The sequence below is a fragment of the Mustela erminea genome, chromosome 1 (assembly GCF_009829155.1).
Source record: "Mustela erminea isolate mMusErm1 chromosome 1, mMusErm1.Pri, whole genome shotgun sequence".
In the NCBI taxonomy this organism is placed as follows: Eukaryota; Metazoa; Chordata; class Mammalia; order Carnivora; family Mustelidae; genus Mustela; species Mustela erminea.
Genome location: NC_045614.1, coordinates 2,061,898 through 2,081,580, shown reverse-complemented (window position 1 = coordinate 2,081,580; position 19,683 = coordinate 2,061,898). Strand labels below are relative to the sequence as shown.

Here is a 19,683-nt window from a genome sequence, read left to right as displayed (position 1 = left end):
CAATCTGAAAAACACCTAGGATACATGAGGGGAATTTTTCACTCTTCTTTGAGGACTTCCTTAGAGCACAAGCACGGACTCTCCTCTTGGGACAAAGGAACTGCCTGGTGCCATTTTCCTACTCCACCCCTAAGCATAGACCAACTTCAGTAAATAGCACAGCACCAACACTGACTTAACCTGTATACACCAAGTCCTGCCTCCCTGTGCTCTGCAGGTACTGCTTTTCTGACAAGTGCAGCTAAGGACAGCACAGCAGGCCCCTCTCCCCAAAGACCAGCATAAGGCCCCCACCCAATGTACACACTATGTCTACTGACAATAGTTCCTGCAAAGCTCCAGTTCTCATGGAAATAGCATCGGGTCTCATTTAATAAGCAGACCAGAGCACACCTAGTTGAATCTCACCCAACTCTGGCCAAGGTCCAAACTGCCCCACTGCAGGCAACGAGAGCCTCCGTAAATGACTGAACTGAGGGACAGAGCAGCCAAAACACAACAGTCAGTGCATGCAGCACATACCAGAGACAATTCCTGAAACACCAGCCCCTAAACATTATATGACTCTTTGTAAAGCCATTACTCTCAGAAGCAGGAAACGTTAAGAGGCTTTCCTAATACACAGAAGAAGACAGACACCTAGACAAAATGCCAACACAGAGAAATTCACCCCAAAAGAAAGAACAAGAAAAGGTCATGGTAAGGGATCTAATTGAAACAGATACAAGTAATATGCTTGATGCTGAATTTAAAACAACAATCATAAGGATATGTTGGGCTTGAGAAAAGCGTGGAAGACATCAGGGAGACACCACAGATATAAAAGAGCTAAAGATAGGGTGGGGATGCCTGGGGGGGGTCAGTCATTGAGCGTCTGCCTTTGGCTCAGGTCATGATCCCAGTCCTGGGATCGAGTCTTGCATTAGGCTCCCTGCTCGGCAGGAAGCCTGATTCTCCCTCTCCCACTCCCCCTGCTTGTGTTCCTTCTCTCGCTGTGTCTGTCAAATAAATAAAATCTTAAAAAAAACCCAACAAGCCAACAATGTGAGATTTGAAATCAAGTGGATGTAATGACCACAAAAATGGAAGAAACTAAGGAATGAATAATTTATCTAGAAGATAAAATTATTTATTTTTTTAAAAAGACTTTATCTATTTATTTGACAGACACAGATAACAAGTAGACAGAGAGGCAGGCAGAGAGAGAGAGAGAAGCAGGCTCCCCGCTGAGCCGAGAGCCTGATGTGCAGCTCGATCCCAGGATCCTGGGATCAAGACCCGAGCTGAAGGCAGAGGCTTTAACCCACTGAGCCACCCAGGTGCCCCAGAAGATAAAATTATTTAAAATAATGAAGCTGTACACAATAGAGAAAGAATAATGGATCATGAAAGCAGACTTAGGGAACTCAGTGACTCCATCAAACAAAATAACATTCATATCATAAGAGTCCCAGAAAAAGAGAGAGAAAAAGAAACAAAATTCATGGGAAGAAATAATAGCTGAAAACTTCCCTAAGCTGGGTAAGGAAACAGACATCCAAATACAGGATGTACAGAGAACTCCCATCAAAATAAACAAAAGTAGGCTAACACCAAGACATATTGTATTTAAGTTTGTAAAATACAATGATAAAGAAAAAATCCTAAAAGTAGCAAGAGAAAGGAAGTCCCTAACTTACAAGGGAAAACAAATAAGGATAGCAGCTATCTCTCCACAGAAACTTGGGAAGCCAAAAGGGAGTGGCAAGATATATTCAATGTGCTGAATGGGAAAAATCTGCAGCCCAGAATACCCTATGCAGCAAAGTTATCATTCAGAATAGGAGAGAGAAAGAATTTGCCAAAAAAACCAAAAACTAAAGGAGTTCATGACCACTAAACGAGCCCTGCAAGAAATATTAAAGAGGACTTATTTGGAAGGGGAAAACAGACCCAAAGTAACAAAGACTAGGAAAAAAAAAAAAACAACTCCAGAAACAATGATAAAACGAGTAATTAAATGGCATTAAATGTATACCGATCAATAATTATGCTGAATGTAAGTGGACTAACAGCTCAATCAAAGACAGGGTGTCAGAACGGTTAAAAAAACCAAAACCCTGGGGCACCTGGGTGGCTCAGTCATTAAGCGTCTGCCTTCAGCTCAGGTCATGATCCTGGGGTAATGGGATTGAGCCCCACATCGGGCTCCCTGCTCAGTGGGAAGCCTGATACTCCCTCTCTCACTCCCCTTGAGTCTCCTCTATCACTCTGTCTCTGTCAAATAAATAAATAATTTAAAAAAACCCAAAACCCTCCATATGCTGCCTATGAGAGACTAATTTTAGACCTAAAGAGACCTGCAAATTGAAAGTGAGAGGATGGAGAAAAAATTTATCATGCTAACAACATCAAAAGAAAGCCAGAGTAGCAATACCTGTATCAGACAAACTAGGTTTTAAAGCCAAGACTTAACAAGAGATAAAGAAGGGCACCATGTCATAATAAAGGGGAGTACCCAATGAGAAGATCTAACAATTGTAAATATTTATGCTCTCAACTTGGGAGGACCTAAATATATAAACAATTAATAACAAACTTAAAAGAACTCATTGATAACAGTACAATATTAGTAGGCAACTTTAACATCCTCATTTACAGAAATGGACAGATCACCTAAGCAGAAAATCAATAAGGAAGCAATGGCTTTGCATGACACAGTGGATCAGATGGACTTAACAGATATGCTCAGAACATTTCAACCTAAAGTAGCAGGATATGCATTCCTTTTGAGTGTACATGCAACATTCATCAGGCAGGTCACACACTGGGTCACATATCAGGCCTCAACAATTACAAAAAGGCTGAGATGATACCAGGCATATTTTACGAACACAACACTATGAAACTTGAAGTCAACCACAAAAAAAAAAAAAAAATTGGAAAGACCACAAATACATGGAGATTAAAGAACATCCTACTAAAGAATGAATGGGTCAACCAGGAAATTAAAGAAAAAACTTTAAAAATCCATGGAAACAAAATTGAGATGCAGCAGAAGTGGTCATAAGAGGAAAGTCTGTAGTGATACAGCCCTACTTCAAGAAGCAAGAAAAATCTCAGAGAAAAACAACCTAATCTTACACCTAAAGGAGCTAGAAAAAGAACTACAAATGAAGCCTAAAGCTAGCAGTAAAAGGGAAATAAAAAAGATTAGAGCAGAAATAAATAATACAGAAACTAAAAAACAAAAACAAAAAAACAAGAAACAAAACAAAAACAGTGCAAAGGTTCAATGAAACCAGGAGCTGGTTCTCTGAAAAAAACTAACAAAATTGATAACCCCCTAGTCAGACATACTATAAAGAAAAGAGAGGAGCACCTGGGTGGCTCAGTCATTAAGCATCTGCCTTCCACTCAGGTCATGATCCCGGGGTCCTGGGATCAAGCCCTTCCTCAGCAGGAAGCCTGCTTCTCCCTCTCCCTCTGCCACTCTGCCTGCCTGTGCTCCCTCTCTCGCTGTGTCTCTGTCAAATGAGTAAATAAAACCTTTAAAAAAAGAGAAAGGACTCAAATAAATAAAATCACAAATGAGAGAAAAGAAGTAACAACACAGAAATATAAACAATTATGAAAATATTATGACAAATTATATGCCACCAAATTGGACAATCTGGAAGAAATGGGTAAATTCCTAAAAACATATGAACTACCAAAACTGAAACAGGAGGAAATAGAAAACTTGAACAGACCCATAACCAGCAAAGAAATTGAATCACTAATCAAAAAAATCTAACAACAAAGAAAAGTCCAGGGCCAGATGGCCTCCCAGGTGAATGCTACCAAACATTTAAAGAAGAGTTAATACCAATTCTTCCCAAACTGGTCCCAAAAAAAAAAAAAGAAAGAAAAAAAAAAAAAGAGAAAAAGAAAAAAAGAAAAGAAAAGAAAGAAAAAAGAAAAAGAAAGAAATGGAAAGAAAACGTTCTACAAGGCCAGCATTACCCTGATTCCAAAACCAGACAAAGATTCCACTAAAAAAGAGAACTACAGGCCAAATCCCTGATGAACAAGGTTGCAAACATTTTTCATGGGGGTGGGGGAGGGATGCAAAAATTCTTAACAAAATACTAGCAAATCAAATTTAACACTACTAAAAGAATCATTCACTGCAATCAAGTGGGATTTGTTCCTGGGCTGCAAGAGTGGTTCAATATTCACAGCTCAGTCAACATGATACACGACATTAATAAAAGAAAGAATAAGAACCATATGATCCTCTCAACAGAGGCAGAGAAAGCATTTGAGGGGCGCTTGGGTGTCTCAGTAGGTTAAAACCTCTGCCTTCAGCTCAGGTCATGATCTCAGGGTCCTGGGATCAAGTCCCACATCGGGCTCTCTGCTCAGCAGGGAGTCTGCTTCTCCCTCTCTTTGCCTGCCTCTGCCTACTTGTGATCTCTGTCAAATAAATAAATAAAAATAAAATCTTAAAAAAGAAAGAAAGAAAGAAAGAAAAGCACTTGACAAAATACAGCATTCACTCAAGATAAAATCCTTCAACCAAGCAGGGTCAGAGGGAACATACCTCAACATAATAAAGGCCATATATGAAAAACCCACAGCTAATATCATCCTCAATGGGGAAAGTCTCACCGCTTTTCTTCTACAGTTGGGAACAAGGCAGGGGATGTCTACTCTCACCCCTATAATTTAACATAGTACTGGAAGTTCGAGCCTCAGCAGTCAGACATCAAAAAGAAATAAAAGGCACCCAAATTGGCAAGAAAAAAGTAAAATTTTCACTATTTGCAGATGACATGATACTCTATACAGAAAATCCAAAAAACTCCACCAAAATATTGCTAGAATTGATACATAAAATTCAGTAAAATCGCAGGAAACAAAATCAGTGTACAGAAACGTATTGTATTTCTATACACCAATACTGAGGCATCAGAAATCAAGAGTATATCCCACTTACAATTGCAACAAAAACCCTAAGATACTGAGGAATAAATCTAACCAAAGAGGTAAAAGATCTGTACTCTGAAAACTATAAAACAGTGATGAAAGAAACTGAGGATGACATAAAGAAATGGAACATGGATTAGAAGAACAAACATTACTAAAATGTCTATACTACCCAAAGCAATCTACACATTTAATGCAATTCCTATCAAAGTATCACCAGCATTTTTCACAGAGCTAGAACAAATATTGCTAAAATCTGTATGGAACCACAAAAGACCCCAAACAGCCAAAGCAATCCTGAAAAGGAAAGGAAAAGCTGGAGGCATCGTAATTCCAGACTTTAAGCTGTATTACAAAGCAGTAGTCATCACAACAGTATGATAGTGGCACAAAAACAGACACACAGATCAATGGAACAGAACAGAAAATCCAGAAATGAACCCACAGCTATCTCGTTAACTAATCATCAACAAAGCAAGAAAGAATATCCAATGGAGAAAAAACAGCCTCTTCAAAAAATGCCGTTGGAAAAACCAGACAGCAACATGCAGAAGAATGAATCTGGACCACTTTCGTATACCACACACAAAAATAAAGTCAAAATGGATGAAAAACCTAAATGTGAGACAGGAAACCATCAAAATCCTAGAGAAGAACACAGCCAGCAACCTCTCTGACCTCAGCCGCCCATTTTTTCTAGATATGTCTCCTGAGGCAAGGGAAACACAAGCAAAAATAAATTATTGAAAGTTCATTAAGATAAAATGCTTCTGCACAGCAAAGGAAACAATCAATAAAACTAACAGGCAACCTCTGGAATGGGAGAAGATACCTGCAAATGATTTAAGTGATGAAGAAAAGATGAGTATCCCAAGTATATAAAGAACTTACCAAACTCAACACCCAGAAAATAAATAATCCAGTTTTAAAAAATGGGCAGAAGACATGAATAGAAATTTTTCCAAAGGAGCCTAACAGACACACGAAGACATGCTCAGCATCACTCATCAGGAAATGCAAATCGAAAGGATACTGAGCTATCACCTTCCATCTGTCAGAACGGGTGAAATTAACACAGGAAACAAGTGTTGGCGGCGATTTGGAGAAGCGGGGCACCCTCTTATACTGTTGGTGGGAATGCAAGCTGCTGCAGCCACTCTGGAAAACAGTACGTAGGTTCCTTGAAAAACTAAAAATAGAACTACCCTATGACCTAGCAATTGCACTAGATATTTACCCAAAGGATACAAAAATACGGATTTGAAGGGATACATGCACTCCAATGTTTACAGCAGCGTTATCAACAATATCCAAATTATGGAAAGGACATAAATATCCATCAACGGATGAATGGATAAAAAAGCTGTGGCACACACACACACACACACACACACAATGGAATATTGCTTAGGAATAAAAAAGAATCAAATCTTGCCATTTGCAACAACAGGGATGGAGCTAGAGTATTATGCTAAGCAAAATAAGTCAGTCGAAGAAAAACAAATACCGTATGATTTCACTCATGTGGAATTAAAGAAAGAAAGAAACAAACAGGTGAACATGGGGTGGAGGGAAGAGCAACAAACCAGGAAGTAGACTCTTAAGTGCAGAGAATAAACTGATGGTTACCAGACACAGGGGGAGGGTGGGGGTGGGAGAAACAGATGATGGGTATTAAGTAGGACACTTGTGATGAGCACTGAGTATTGTAAGTGATGAATCACTAAATTATACACTTGAAACTAATATTACACTGTATGTTAACAGGAATTTTAATTAAAAAAAAAAACTGACTGCAATTTTTTCCAGAAGGAAAGTTGAATCCACATGAAAAAGTAAAGAAAATTGGCAAAGATAATGACATAAATGTGTATTTTTCTGCTTCATTTTCTTAACTGATTCCAAAGGCAATGATGTAAAATAGTGTTAAAATGCATGTTGGGTATATAAAACTTAGGGCGTAAAATATTTGTAAACTAATTCCTAATAACAGCACGAAGGAGGTGGGTAGGAATAAAACTGTAATGGAAGAGGGATGGAAGTGATTCGAGATGATAAAGCATTAATTAAAGCATGCATTGTTGGCTTTGCAACATTAATTTGTGATATACAGGAAAATAATGCCTTATAAAGCGGGGGAATAAAACTACATTGGAGCATAATTTCTGTACTGCACTGGGATTAAGCAATCATAAATCTGAAGCTAATTGATTAGGGGTATTTTGTAACCCTAAAGCAACCAATTTAAAGATCTTTTAAAAAAATACTTAAAAATGGGGCACCTGGGTGGCTCAGTGGGTTAAAGCCTCTGCCTTTGGCTCAGGTCATGGTCTCAGGGTCCTGGGATCGAGCCCCACATCGGGCTCTCTGCTCAGCAGGGAGCCTGCTTCCTCCTCTCTCTCTGCCTGCCTCTCTACCTACTTGTGACCTCTGTCAAATGAATAAATAAAATCTTTAAAAAATACTTAAAAATGTAATTAAACAAATTGAAATGCTTTACTGGAAAACATTAATGCAAAACAAAGTAGTAGAGAAATATAGGAACAAAGGCACGAGACAGGGACACCTGGGTGGCTCAATCCGTTAAGCGTCTGCCTTCAGCTCAAGTCACAATCCCAGGGTCCTGAGTTTAAGTCCTGCAGGAAGCCTGCTTCTCCCTCTGCCTGCTGCCCACCCTGCTTGTGTTCTCTCTCCGCCTCTCTCTGACAAATAAATAAAATCCTTAAGGGCTCCTGGGTGGCTCAGTGGGTTAAGCGTCTGCCTTCGGCACGGGTCATGATCTCAGGGTCCTGGGATTGAGCCCCACACTGGCCTCTCTGTGGCTTCCCCCCTCTCTCTGCCTGCCTCTCTGCCTACTTGTGATCCCTCCCTCTCTGTGTCAAATAAATAAACAAAATCTTTAAAAAATATATAAAATATTTAAAAACAAAAACAAAACAAAGGCACAAGACAGCCACAATGACGCTAACAGTGTGAATGGATCACACAACCCAACCAAAGGCAGAGGTGGTCAGAGTGTACCACGACACATGACCGAACTAAATTCTCTCTCTACTGGTGATACTCTGCTTTGCACCTGAAATAACCTGCCACCCGGCCCCTCAAGCATGCCGTATACCACTTCCAGGACTGGGGATGATAAATTCTACTTCAGTTCTCCTGCAGACTTCTGCAGAACCAGGACTCTTCAGAAACCCTAGGGCTCCCCGTAACAAATGCGAATTAACAGTATCACAGCTGGCACCACAGACAGAATGGATTGGGTCATGCTTCTAATCACCCATGGGGAATGCCAAATGGCATTATCGCCTGCCTCGGCCAATGGGGACAGTAAATGCAGCAGGGTGTCAGCTGCAGCAGGGAACAGAGGGCCTTCACTGATCGTTAGAAATATGCTCAATCCTGGGGTCATTAGTCTATCACTGACCCCACTCTGAAGTAGCCTATCTGCCAGGTTAAAACTGGGTGGCAATGAATGAACTTCAACTGACTATGGAATTTTAGATTTGTAGATTCTCACCACTTATTCTCCCATTCCCAACGTTACAGAGATGACAGATGACATCCCAGAGGCTCAAGGCCCCTGTTTTGCTGCCCTAGATTTACCCAACATATTTTATTCCTGAAGAGGTTCAGGTCAAATCTCCCCAAAACATGTTACTTTGGCATGTGGACTATTTTGAAAGGAAGGCAGTTGAGATCCTGCAGGTTCAAGAGAAACTTTTGTCCCTCCCGTAACTACCTAGGAAAATCCAAGTTGGGGGTCTTTCCCGGAATAAGAGTTATTACCAGAGATAAATTTTATCTGATTGACCCATCTGTATGGCAGGGCAAATGTCTGATTAACAAACATCTGTTCTTCTTATGGGCCTGTGAACTGCCCTCCTCCCTTTGAAGCCCCAGGTCCCTATCCCATTCCTATGCTCAGGATGGTGTAGATACCTCATTTTCCCTGTCTCTGAACTTCTCTTGTATGCTGGGTTCCAATGTTACAAAATTAAGTTTGATTTCCTCTTATTAATTGATCTCATGTCAATGTAATTCTAAGACTGGCCAGAAGAACCTTTAAGAGTACAGAAAAAATTTTCCTCCCCAGCACCTTTGGCGAGCCCACCAGGGGGCCTCACCAGCTAGACATAGCTCTCACCCCAAAGCTGTTGCAGTAGGAAGAGCCTGGGATGTCCGACAAGAGTTGGCAAAAAGTAGGAATTACATCAGAGTCTTGTATGTCCCTCTGCACAGTCCTGTGGAAGCAGTGGTGAGAGGCCACCCCTTCTTTTTTCTTCTCTAAATTTAGATTAGCAGGAGAAAATATTAGTGAAATTGGTTCCCTGAGTTTAGCAACTCTAGTGGTCCTTTTTCTCTCAGAGACGGTCAGACTTTGTTGTGTTGTTTGTCGTAAGAAAGGAAACCATACGGCAGAACACAGCATCCAAGCCTGCTGTTCGAGCCAGTGTCACAGACCAGTGAGTTCATAGTACCCCCCAGACCAGTATCTTTTTAGACAAACGTGGTTTTCGTTAACATGCACATGAAGTAAAGGCTGTTGCTAAGGAACAGGTGGAAGCCAAATCCACAAAATTATTGGGCACAAGCAGGAAGGTGTTCACGTGGCTCTGAAAGACCCAAGGCTTCGCTAAAGCTGTTAATGTGCACATAAGAACTCATCTTGTTCTGTATCCTGAGAACATAGCTTTGAGACCTGTAACAACATGCACTCTGGTCCCCACCATCTGGAAGGTGCACTTCTTGGGGTACACCTTGGGGTCCAGTTGAACAGGCTGGGGTTCCAAACCGCACTTTTTATTTGGCAATGCCAACTCTCAGGGGAAAATGTCACAAAATGTCCCAGTCCATCATGGATCTTTGTCATTTCATTCTTCATCACTGTGGTGAGCACCTGCCCAGCATCACAGCTTAGGGGGTTTGTGACTGGAGGTGTCTCATGTTCTCATAGGAAATCGGACTGCACCATCCTTTTTGTTTGTTTGTTTGTTTTTAAATCCATTTGACAGATAGAGATCACAAGTAGGCAGAGAGAGAGGAGGAAGCAGGCTCCCCACTGAGCAGAGAGCCCAATGCAGGGCTCAATCCCAGAACCCTGGGATCATGACCCGAGCCGAAGGCAGAGGCTTTAACCCACTGAGCCACCCAGGCGCCCCTCGGACTACACCATCCTTACTGCCTAAGCAATGAAGGTCTCTGCTTTCTTAGACTATCTCTGGGGGTGACCTTTCTGGATCTTAGGAGCACTGCATATCTCATAGTCTCTTGTGTGAGTCCTCTTTGGTCCCCAGAAAGGCTTAATGGTCTGAACTGCTATTGATGATCCTACACATCAATGGCCAGACGATGGATCCTTTGAATTAGCTATATCTGAGAGAAGGAGAAAACATTTAGAGTTGCCATCCTAAACAATTTATTTATCGGCACCTGTGGAGAGTCCTAGCACAAAGAAATGTAACGACTAGCCTTAGGGACTCCCTTAACAAGTTGAAAGAACAGAGATTAGAACAAAAATTAATCTCAATGTAAATTCCCCTTCTCAAAATCCGGCCCCATCTGCCTGATTTAGGTTCCCTTCATTCACCAGCCTAGGGTATGCAGGTGCTCATGTAAATGCTGGAAGTCAAAAGTGCTTGGACAGACAGGGGTTGCCAGCTTCTGGTCTTCCAGTGTAATGTTCTTTGTGGAACTATCCTAGGTCCCCAGACAAAGAATTCTTGTCCCTTGGACCGCAGATCTCTTCAGCAGATTATACCAAATTTAGAGAGTTAGAAAGATGAGTGGCTATTCACACCCCCCACCCCCATCACAGAGAAAACAGATGACCAGAATTTCTCCTAGGCTTTCCCACAAATGGCCAGCTGAAGGATGATGTTTAGGGACAGGTAGGAGAGGAAAATGAAATTCCTTATGACCCCTCCTTTCCAATTCCATACCCTCTGGTTACTGATCCTTTCTCTCCCAGGGACTGCTCTTGCTTTCTTGCTTGGCTTACTGTCTGCCTGACTGGGACACGGATGCTGTCAGTTCTTCCTTATAGCTATCTTTGGAGTGACTCTCTGTCTTGGGAAGGTAATATTCTTTGCATCCTCCTTGGGAGGGGGCCAGGTTATTCAATACTACCAATAGTGTTCACTGCTTCTCTTGGCTGAAAATTGACAAGATACTCAAAAGAATTTGTTTTTAAGTAGCTCTTAAGCCAAAAGTTTGGCCTCATTGGAAGCTGCCATTTGAGCCTGAGAGGAAGGTAGGGTTTCTCTCCTAAGCTAAAGTAAAACCAGGTACCCAGAGGGGAAGAACTGAATTGAGGATAACGCAGCTAGAAGGGTAGATAAACCCATGATATCATTTAAGTTGCAAAGCAATCTTTAAAATCTTTTCACAACTAGAAAATGGCCCCAGAATTGTTCAGAAACAAGTAAAAGACCTTCAACCTGTCCTTTTGACCAATCTCAAAACCTGCTCTCTTTATCTCAAAAGGCTTGTACAGTATTGTCCTGAGAAACCAAAGTCTTTGCAGAAACCTGAGTACTTGCTCTGTGCCTCTGTCATGTAGACTTCCCACCCACATCTTCTCTAGGATCCAAGGGCCAGTCCCTTAAATACAAACTTCAGGGAGATGTTTCTCATCACAGAAAAGGAGAGAGAGAAAGAGAGAGGAATTAGAAATTGGGACAAATGAAACCTCTTCTCCATTAATCTTGGGTACTGTAAGGTCTCTGTCTGCATCTGTTCCTATATGCCTCTATAAGTGCTGTGTGGTATTTTTCTACTTCTGGGTGGTATTGCCAAAATTAACTTGTGGAAGAGCTCTGTGAGACCAAACCAGAGAAGTTAAGTATCTTACTTAGGCCACACAGCTTTTTATTATTTTATTTTATTTTTTAAAGATATTATTTACTTTTGAGAGAGAGAGAGAGACACAGGTTGGGGGATGGAAAGAGAGAGAAGCAGGCTCCCCAGTGAGCAGGGAGCCCGATGTGGGGCTCAATCCCAGGACCCTGGGATCATCACCTGAGCTGAAGGCAGATGCTTAACAGACTGAGCCACCGAGGTACCCCCAGACTGAATCTTTTCAATATGAAAAGCTAAGTTTTGCTAATAACCATATAACCTTTGGGTTTGCCTTTTTTTTTTTTTTTAAGATTTTATTTATTTATTTGACAGACAGAGATCACAAGCAGGCAGAGAGGCAGGCAGAGAGAGAGGGGAAGCAGGCTCCCTGCTGAGCAGAGAGCCTGATGCGGGGCTCGATCCCAGAACCCTGGGATCATGACCTGAGCTGAAAGCAGTGGCTTTAACCCACTGAGCCACCCAGGCACCCCTGGGTTTGCCCTTTTAGTCTTTTATTGTTACGTTGTTTCATAACCAAAGTGCTTTTTCACAGTGGCCCTATTTGACCAAGTGCTTTAAAATCCTTTTGATGTTTCTGACAAACTTCCCCAATCAAATTCTAAATGAAGCTTCTTGATCTGGAAGAAAACTAGGGATTTCCCCTGAAAGATCCCTGAAATATTCCAGAGGATTTGTTATGTTAAACTAATTAGGCTTGCTGGATACATTAAATCACACAGGAAACTGTCAAGCAAGGAATACTAAGCCTTCTTTAGGCTGTATTTGTGTGGATACATCAATGTTGTAGAAAGCATATGAAACTCCTAGAAATCTGGTATGTCCTGGTATGTTCTCACTTGCAATTCTAGTTACTTAAGTGTTTAGTGTTACAGAAATAACCAAATCTCTGTGTCTGCTACATTAGAATGAATTCTAATGTGGTCAGATCCGTGGCCACTTTTGAGTCTTTTGTCATTGACAGCTATCGTTTTGCTCTGATTTTGCAATAACACTGCATTTTCAAGGAGATTCATGGAGAGGACTTTTGACAAGACAGGTTTCTGATAACCGTAGGATCACAGAACTGAGCCGTGTGAGCATTACTGGGACTAACGGGAAAGCCAGATTCAAACAGAACAAGAATGACGTGGGGCTGAAGGAACGGAGAAGGATAATTAAACAGTTTTTATGCCCTTGTTTGAAACATTACTGTTTAATGTTGGCTATGCCAGATAGAAACCTTCTCTTAAGCTAAAATACACGTCTGCCAACAAATACTCTCACCAACTAGACCCCAAGACCTGACACCTCCACCGCCCACCAGCTTGAACTCGCTAGCTTCCTTACGTTCTTTTTGGCGTATTTCTTCACTCGGACAAATGTAACCCAAAACTACTGCTCAAGTGGTAGTGACTGCCCTGTTAAGACCTCCCGTGGGCCCAGACCAGTCTAAGCTAGACCACTCACACGGGCACAGATGGATCAGAGAGTGACCTCTGCAGTGCCCAAGAATTACCTTCACCTCGTTAGAATATTAAAATCTCCACCCAAGGAGGAGCACCAGCCTCATTTACATAACACACAATGTACGTATAGGCATGTGGCCTTAGGATGCAAACACACCCTGCCTGCTTCTACAAACGATTTTCCTACTGAAATATCCACCCTAAGGGCGCCTGGGTGGCTCAGTCGGGTTAGCATCTGCCTTCAGCTCAGGTCATGATCCCAGGCTCCCGGGACTGAGCCCCACATTGGGCTCCCTGCTCAGCGGAAAGCCTGCTTCTCCCTCTCCCTGTATGCCTCCCACTCACCCCTTTGTGTGCTCTCTCTCAAATAAATAAATAAACAAAATCTTTAAAAAAAATCCACCCGTGGGGCACTTGGGTGGCTCAGTGGGTTAAAGTCTCTGCCTTTGGCTCAGGTCATGATCCCAGGGTCCTGGGATCGAGCCCCGCATTGGGCTCTCTGCTCCGTGGAGAGCCTGCTTCTCCCTCTGCCTCTGCCTGCCTCTCTGCCTACTTGTGATCTCTGTCAAATAAATTAATAAAATCTTAAAAAAAAAAAATCCACCCTAACCCCGAACAAAAGGAACTCATCCACCCTTGCTCAGGGAGTCACAGATTTGGAAATCATTCCCTGTGACTTCCTTATTTGCCGCAAATAGTTTCCTTTGTGCAGAAATTACCTGCTGCCCTTTCTACAAGTGAGTCACCAACAAGCAAAATCATGTTGCAAATTGGGTGACCGAGATGGGACTGTTGTCCTTCTCAGGTTCTGCTCTCCAGGTCCCTGGTTTCACATCAGTTTAATTACAATACAGAAAAAAATTGTTTTTCTCCCCATCTGATCCCCCAGAACTTGGAAACTTAATGAGTATAGTTGGCCTTAAACAATGTAGGGATTAGGGGCACCAACCCTCTGCATGGTTAAAAATCGATATACATCTTTGACTCCCTTAAAACTTAACTACTACTAGCCTACTGTGGGCCAAAAGCCTGACCAATAACAAATAATCGATTAACATATATTAAATTTTATATGTATTATATACTATATTCTTATGGTCAACTATGTTCAAGAAAATATATATATATTTTTAAGATTTTATTTATTCAACAGACAGTGAGAGATCACAAGTAGGCAGAGAGGCAGGCAGAGAGAGAGGGGGAAGCAGGCTCCCTGCTGAGCAGAGAGCCCCACGTGGGGCTCAGTCCCAGGACCCTGGGATCATGACCTGAGCTGAAGGCAGAGGCTTAACTCATTGAGCCATCCAGGCGCCAAGAAAATATTTTTAATAAAATCGTAAGAAAAAATTCAAAGTATCATTTATCTATTTCTTAAAATATCCATATATGTGGACCCAAGCAGTTCTAACTTGTGTTGTTTGAAGGGACAACTCTATTTGCATTTTCATGACAATATATTTGCGTAATTCAGTAAGAATCTGCTCTCCTTGTAACAGGGCACAGCTGGAAACATTTGTTATACTGTTGAGGCTGGAATGGAAGGTCAGATTGGAGAGAGACCCGCATATGTTCGGATGTGACCAGACCAGTCCACTAAGACTGGTTTTATGGAGTCAGTGGAGTCACTTGGAAATGGCAGCCCGAGACCTCGCTCCCAGGGTTCCCAGGTTCCTTTCCAGGTGCCCTCCCGGCAGAAGCAGAAACAGGATATTTTGGAGACCTCAAGAAGAGAGGAATTCACCAGAATTTATATGTATTGCAGGCAAAGTGTGATGGAAACTGCTTGGTATGGCTTCTTAGCTTCGAGCAGCTTTTAAAAATTTCAGTGTGAGACTCCTTAAGAAAAGATCAACAAAGCAGATTTAAAGGCGTCTATACGGTCCATCACTAAGCTTGCTCCACTTACGTAAATAATCAGGCTCAGTTTATTGAAACTAGACTTGGTTTCTAAGTTAGTCCTGTTGTAGTTATGTGAGAGCAATGCACCTTTGTGGATATTAGATTCTAGTTCTAAGTAATTGTTTTTGACCATTTGTTATTTACAAGAAACAAACTGAATTTGTTGACCTGAATTTTTCAGCTTTCTTCAAAAGAAAATGTGCAAAAATAAAATCTACTGACTTAGAGATGCATACACTGATACCTGCCCAGACAGAGGAGGCCTGTCTTTGGAGTCATTTCAAGGGGGATGTCTGGGTGAGGGCTTCCACGGGTCCTGGCTTGCATGTCCTTTAGAATATTTAGGTCGCTGTGCAATCGCCTATGCATTTTATATACAAACACTATATTTTACAATTAAATGCAATTAAATCAGTTATGACATTACAATGCCACAATAAAGGAAAAATGTCAAAATATCTGAACAGATAAAGGAAGATGTATCCTATTCAACATGAATCCAAATAGAAACTCTTAGCAAGGGTGTCTGGGTGGCTCAGTCGGTTAAGCCTCTGCCTTCGGCTCAGGTCATGATCCCAGTGTCCTGGGATCGAGTCCCGCATCGGGCTCTCTGCTCAGCCTGCTTCCCCCTCTCTCTCTGCCTGCCTCTCTGCCTACTTGTGATCTCTCTCTCTCTCTCTCTGTCAAATAAATAAATAAATAAATAAATCTTTAAAAAAAAAAAAAAAAAGAAAGAAAGAAACCCTTAGCAACTTAAAAACAGGCAGCAATGTGCAAATCCCCATGAGGGAAACATCAGAAAGGAATGTTCACTAAAGAACACACAAAGAGGGATGCCTGGGGGGCTCAGTCAGTTAAGCCTCTGCCTTTGGCTCAGGTCATGATCCCGGGGTCCTGGGATCAAGTCCTGCATCAGGCTCCCTGCTGGGCGGGGAGCTGCTTCTCCCTCTGCCTCTGCTGCTCCCCCGTTTGTGCTCTCTCTCTCTCTCGCTCTGACAAATAAATAAATAAATACATAAAATCTTTAAAGAAATAAAAGTACACGCTAAGAGAACAGAGTGCAAACTTTTCCCAATTAATTTTGGTGAAAAGGAGTCCCATGACCTCCCTCCTAGGTGACAGCCCATCCACAGCCACCAGAGGGAAAAAATCAGAATTATAAACAAAAAAGTTGCCTATATTCAGAGCTAAAAGTATTATGCAAGTGTCGCTCTCGACCCGCAAGAACGACCCGTAGGCGAGGTGAGTGGCAAACTTCTTTATTCACAATCTTCAGCCGGGGACCCCTCATCCAGTCTAAGACCCCCAAGTATATCTCCACCAAGTGCGAACTATATCCAATCAGAGTATACCACGACTAACAAAACTACCAATCAGAAGGACTATCTATGTGCACGCATCGTGCTCGTGAGCACGTACGTGACTCCATAGGTTTTCTTTGTTCTACAGATCATGCGCCTTTCCCTTGACTCCTGGTATCTATCAAACGTCACCCGCGAATGTACTCACAGTCCTTGGGTTAATCTCTCACTCCTCCCACTCCTCAGACCTCGCTTAGTACGTGACTCCCTGCTCCTGCTGCATGGCTCTCCACATGCAAGAGTCATAAGGAACTAGAAGATGAGCAGAAAATCAGATTTTTGTTAAGTTTCCAGAATACAAGCACAATACGAAAATAAATCTCATCCACTTGAATCGTGAGCAACAGCAATTTAAAAGAAACTTTGGACAATGGGGGGAGGCGAGGACGGCACTGAGGCAGGAGGACATTAGGCTCACCTCATCCCAGGAATACACCTAGATACCTATTAGGTCATCCTGAATACCCCAGAAATCGACCTGAAGACTACCAAAACAAACTCCCCAACTGAAGGTAGAAAAGAGGCCATGCCGGACAAGGCAGGAAGTGCGGAGCCATGGCTGGGAGAGATCACGGCCGCTACGGTGGGGAGGGAACCTCTGTCACCAAGCACAAGAGACAGACGAGCCCCAAGAAGAATGCACAGGGAACATGAGTCCCCATAACAATTAGGTTGGAAAGTAAGTGGCTCCAAATTTCGTGAGTTCTTGCAACCAGTGGGGCTAAAGCTTGGAGTTTAGGGACGCCTGGCTCTGCGTCTGCCTCCAGCTCAGGTCATGATCCCAGTGTCCTGGATCATGTCCTGAATCGGGCTCCCTGCTCAGTGGGGAGTCTGCTTCTCTCGCTCCCTCTGCCTCTCCCCCTACTTAAACACACGCTCTCTCTCTCTGACAAGTAAATAAAATCTTAAAAAAATAAAACTTGGAGTTTTAAAGGTCAGCATGCTTGGCTCTGCGAGAGCGCGGAGGACACTGGTGTCGACCTTGGAGGAAAGACAGACTACAGACCTGCAGCCCGGAAAGGCATCTGAAGAGCATGTGGGAAACACAGCAGGAGGTTCCGTGCTCATCCAGGAGCACATCCCAGGGGGCCTGGGTGGCTCAGTGGGTTAAGCCGCTGCCTTCAGCTCAGGTCATGATCTCAGGGTCCTGGGATCGAGCCCCACATTGGGCTCTCTGCTCAGCAGGGAACCTGCTTCCCCCTCTCTCTCTACCTGCCTCTCTGCCTACTTGTGATCTGTCTGTCAAATAAATAAATAAAATCTTAAAAAGAAAAAATAGGAGCACGTCCCAGAGGCGCAACGTGCACCGAGAGACACCTCCGAGAACAAAGGAACTAGCTGGCATCACTTCCCTCTGCTGTCCCTCTGCATAAGCACAGGGCCACCTGCGGGAACCAGCACAGGGCTGACATGTGCTACACTTCCTTACACCAAGTCTCACACACTGTGCCCTGGTGGAACCACCATTCCGTCATGCTTCCGCCAGGCGCGGTGCAGCAGGACTCCCTGCCCCAGAAGTGCAGCCCAAACCCCAGCTCACACCTCATCTATGAACTTGAGTTTTGTGGAGCCTTGGTTCCAGCAGCCGTGGTGACAAGGCTCATTTCACAAACAGACCAGAGCACCCCTACTTGAAACATACACATTCAGGCCAGGGACCAAACACTGCCCATGGCGGTCAAAGAGGGCCTCTCCAGATGACGGTCCTGAAGGAGACAGGACAAAACAGCAGTGCACACTCTTCGGAGACTGGAGACAGGACCTCCTTTTCATAGAGCCATTTCCCTCAAAAACAGCCGATACAGCCGAGACAGAAACAGGCACAGAGACTTAGACAAAAACGAAACACACGAATTTGTCCCAAACGAAAGAACAGGACAAGACCACGGCCAGAGATCTAAGCAAAACAGACATAAGCAACACGCCTGACGGAGCAAGTAGAAGGACTCGCCGTAGGGACAGTCACGGACTTGAGGGAAGAGTGAAGCGCATCGGCGAGAACGGCAACATGGAAATCAGGACCTTACAGCGGGGTAACGGGCTCCACCAGCAAAACAAGAAACAGGCCTGGCGGAATGAGCAGCAGACGGGATGCAGCAGAGGAACGGATTAGTGACCGGACGACAGAGTAACAGAAAGTAACCAGACTGAACAGAAGAGAATTATGAAAAATGAGACCAGACTTCAGGAACCCATCCGACATGACAACATTCCTACTACAGGGGTCCCAGAAGAAGAGAGAAAGGGGAGCAGAGACCACATGTGACGCAATACCCGGAAAGGTCTGTAATCTGAGGAAGGAAACAGGCAGACCCAGGAGGCACAGGGAACCCCCCACAAAATCAACGAAAGCAAGTCCACACCAAGGCACACTGTAATTAAAGCAACAAAATACAGTTATTAAGAAAAAATATTAAGAACAGCAAGACAGGGCACCAGGGTGGCTCAGTGGGTTAAGCCGCTGCCTTCGGCTCAGGTCATGATCTCAGGGTCCTGGGATCAAGCCCCGCATCGGGCTCTCTGCTCGGCGGGGAGCCTGCTTCCTCCTCTCTCTCTGTCTGACTCTCTGCCTGCTTGTGATCTCTGTCTGTCAAATAAACAAATAAAATCTTTAAAAAAAAAAAAAAAAAAGAACAGCAAGACAAATGAAGACCGTCACATACAAAGGAAAGGCATGACATAATCAAAGTGCTGAGTTGGCAAAACCTGCAGCCACGACTACTCCATCCAGCGAGGCTATCATTCAGAAGAGAAGAAGAAATAACGTTTCCCAGACAAACTAAAGGAGTTCATGAACACTAAACCAGTCCTGGAAGGAATATTAAAAGGGACTTTTTGAGAGAAAAGGACAGAGCAAAAATGACAATATGAAGGTGGGAAACAAAAGCAGTAAAAACGAGTATTTCTGCAAAACATCAGAACTCACAAAATAAAAGGATGTAAAATATGGGACCATATACCTAAAATGTGGGGAGGAGAGGTGTTGGGCTTTGCCAGGAAACCCTGAGGTGGTGAATGAAAAGATCAGTCCAGACACCTTAGCTGGAGAAAGCAGAGGGCATGGGAACCACACAGTCTAGTGGCGAAAGGTCCCCAAACCAATGTTGTCTCCATCTTTATCGTGAATGTCATCAAAACAAGGGAATAAGAGAAACAAGAACGTGAAG

General features: G+C 43.1%; 1 protein-coding gene across 1 annotated transcript in view; it reads right to left on the bottom strand.

The window, feature by feature from the left end:
• ZNF57 (zinc finger protein 57) overlaps positions 1-19,683 on the bottom strand; it is a 60,847-nt gene that overhangs the window by 30,296 nt on the left and 10,868 nt on the right.